General features: G+C 41.6%; 1 pseudogene; it reads right to left on the bottom strand.

The window, feature by feature from the left end:
* Window positions 1-1,575: 1,575 nt before the first annotated feature.
* LOC103734647 lies at window positions 1,576-2,175 on the bottom strand (annotated as a pseudogene).
* Window positions 2,176-3,576: the final 1,401 nt, after the last annotated feature.

Below are 3,576 nucleotides of genomic sequence, written 5' to 3'. Positions count from 1 at the left end.
GAGTTGAAGTAAACAGCACGAGGTTTGGCAGCCAGCCAGGGCTCCATCTTTGGCTGGCTCGGCTGTGCTCGCTTCCCACAGAGGATCATTAGTTTGAGGTCAGCCTGGGCTGCATGGTAACACCTTGTCTCAAAGCAAAAAGCTTAGTAATAATTTTACAGTGAGTTATCTATTATAATGGAGTTCTGAGTAGAATTTGATGAGAACATCTAACTATACAAAACTCAAGAAAGGAAATAATCAGACAATTCTAAGAGGTAACAGTCTAATTCTTACAGTGGGTGAGATAGGAAATGTTCTATGTGGATTTACAAAGGCATAGAGAAAGTGTGGCCTCTTGAGAAAATGATGCTGGGTTATGTGTGATTGGAGGTCATTTGGGGGTGTGTGTATGGGCAGACATGGGAGAAAAAGAAAAAAAAAGAGATAAAGTGAGTCAAGGCATCAGACACAGAGCAATTTGATTTCCCAACTAAAGTTTTTAGGTTTTATTCTGTAGAAGATATTTAGCCAGCAGAGAGCAGTTTGCTGTGGGAAAATTCAGGTTCTTTTGGAAATTAGGTCTTCACTGAAGAGTATTTTGGTTTTAATCATAGTCTTTCTTTTAGGCCAATGAATGCATAGATTTCCAGGTTCATTGACAACTATATCAACAGTGATGGTTGGTCTTAATAGTGAACTTGGTGAGTTTTCAAATCTCTTGATGAGCTCAGGAGACAGCTCTCTGAGCGTGTTCATGGTGGCATTTCCAGAGAGGATTAACTGAGGGGGAAGACCTGTCCTCAGTGTGGGCAGCACCTTACAAACAGCCAGATATAAAGAGGTCTAAGGGGAAGTCACTGTTGCCTGCCTTCACTTCCTCCTGAGCCAGTACATGTACTGCTGTTGCTCCACTCACACCAGACTCCAGCTTCTTTGATCTTCTAACAGGGATTGAGTAACAGTGGCTCTCTAGCTGCTTTCTAGGTATTCAACACCAGAATGGGACTGCTGAGGTCCAGCTTTAGGAACTCAGCTGCTACTGTCTCTTCAGTGTATAGATGGACATTGTGGTATTATTATCTGTCTCTTTAGTGTATAGATAATTGTGGTATTATTCTTTCCCCCTCATGTAAGCCAATCTGCTAAATAATCCCCTTTTATAATATATACCCATTCTATTGGTTCTGCTCATCCAGAAAACTCTGCTTGAAGCAGGAATTGACCTGATTTGTGAGTGCAACCTGGCATGTTCTAGGTTGCCATTCAATCTTCTGTAAATTTTGTTGGCTTTTTTTTTTCTAGCGTGCTATCAGCTATGGGTATCTCAAGAAACTGCTTTAAATTTCCATGCCAATTTACAACTCGCATACTGTACCAGGCAAGGTTAGTGGCTACTGAAAATACCACCAGGACAGGGCTATCTGAAGACACATTCAGTAGTGTGTTAAGTATACAAAAAAATGACACTGTACAGTTTAAAAACAAATCTTTCAGAGCCTTACATTTCAGTTTTTTCCTTAAAAGGAGTGAGTTGTGTACAGAGTTGTGTATAAATGCTTTACAGACAAGGAAAAACACTATGCTAGAACAAACTTATCCAGCATCATCTTCTTCATTGTCCTCCTCCTCCTCTTCCTCATTCTCTTCCTCTTCCTTTTCTTTCTTCTCTCCTTGCTCTTTTCAGCCTTGACAACTTCCTTTTTTGCAGCACCAGTTTTCCTTTGGCCCTGTAAGCAGCAGTATCCTTGTTGTATTTCTCCTTCAGCTTGGCGGCCTTCTTCTTGTAGGCTGCTTGTCATCTGTAGCAGTGTGGTTCCACATCTCTCCTGGTTTCTTTGCAACATCTAGATAAGATGGGATTGATTTTGAGGTGATACTCAGAACAGAACAAGAAGAAAGCCAAAGGAGGCCTCTTGGGTGTGTTGGGATCTTTGAACTTCTTTTTTGTTTCTCTTTGGGAGGGATATAAGCTTTCATTTCTCTTTCATAACAAGCCTTGTCCACTTTTACCATGACTTCAACCTTTTCTTTTTCTTTAGCAGACATGGTCTTCTGCCTCTCTGAGCACTTCTTGGAAAACTGAGAAGTTGACAGCATCAGGTGCCTCTTCTTGTGCTCCTCCCTGAACGTTTGCACAAAGAATGCATATGATGACCTTTTGCCTCTCAGCTTCTTAGGATCTCCTTTACCCATGTTTAGCTGCTTTTCCTCAGTGAGGTACAGAGTCGCCCACTGCCTGCCAGGCTCTCACTTGCCCTAGTGCTGTCTCTATGGAACTCGATGTACTCCAATCTGTTGAAGACTTTCTTAAAGAAAGTGGAGTGTTATACTACAGGAGTGAAAGACTTAAAAGTAGAGATGAGAATTCAAGGCAGTGAGCCAGTGCTACAGATATAAACATGGGGTTTATAACCACGGTCAATGACTGCCATCAATTGTAATTGTAGGAAACATTATTGGTCTCTTCAGACTGTTCCAGACTGCCAACTTTTCTTCCTCTCAAAATACCATAATGCTTATTTGATGTTAAGTGTGTCAAATTAAAGATTAGAGCAAGGAGTGAGTGCTTGTGTATTTTCCCATACAATGTGACATGAAGGTGACAGTTGCAAAATAGAGGAATATTCTGATGATATTACCAGTGGAGAAACTAGTTACCCTCAGGTATCTAATAGAATACTTTGATTAGAAGATGTCAGGGCTGGCACCATGGCTCAGCAGATAAAGGTACTTGCTGCCTAGGAGGCAAGCCTGGATCACTTGAGTTTGGTCCTCAGAATTCACATAAAAGTAGAAGACACACGTACATACACATGCACATGCACATCCACCCAAACACACACACCCATACCCACACTCCTTTTTGGAAAAGTGATCTCTGTGCCACAGCCTCTCTGATTGTCAGCATTGTGGTGGTCTACTGACTGCTGAACAATAAACAGTGGGAAGTAATACTTGCTTACATTCTAGATCATGAAGACCATGGAGTAATACATCATAGTTATTGTAAGTAATTTTAAGGCAAAATTCCAGAGAGTCTTAGGTTCCTGGCAGGCTCCTAAAACGGAGGTGCAGCTCGCAGATTCTAAAACTTCAGGTTCCAATTTAGCCCCAGGCAAGTCCCGCTGCTTACTAGGGGACTAACCAATCCTGAGCTGAACTGCCCAGCCTACATCATGGAACTTCCTGCAGTCACCTGGCTACCTATAAAAGATGTCTGACTTCCCCTGTGCACTGCTGTTTTCTCTCTGTTGTTCTGCTTCCCCGAGAGGCAGCCCAGTGGTCTGTTTGCTCTCAAATAAACTGCTGCCTCCTCTCCCCATGGAGTTGCCTGGTCAGTGGTCTTCGTAGTGTCCTCTCCACACAGAGAGTACATTTCAAATTTCAAGGTGTCAAGCTATTAAATAAATGTTTCATCATTTTAGACTTCCTTTCTTTATAGCAGTATTGTGATGGTTTTCTGAGAAACAACCATAAGTTTTATTTCATTACATGCATAGCAAGCATGAAGCTTTATTTTTAATGGTTTCTGGGAAATGAATCAAAAAAGAAATTTTTTTTTGAGACAGGGTCTCACTCTGTAGCCCAAGTTTG

Source organism: Nannospalax galili, unplaced genomic scaffold (assembly GCF_000622305.1).
Source record: "Nannospalax galili isolate Female #2095 unplaced genomic scaffold, S.galili_v1.0 scaffold831, whole genome shotgun sequence".
Classification (NCBI taxonomy): Eukaryota; Metazoa; Chordata; class Mammalia; order Rodentia; family Spalacidae; genus Nannospalax; species Nannospalax galili.
This window is presented reverse-complemented; position numbering and strand designations above follow the sequence as displayed.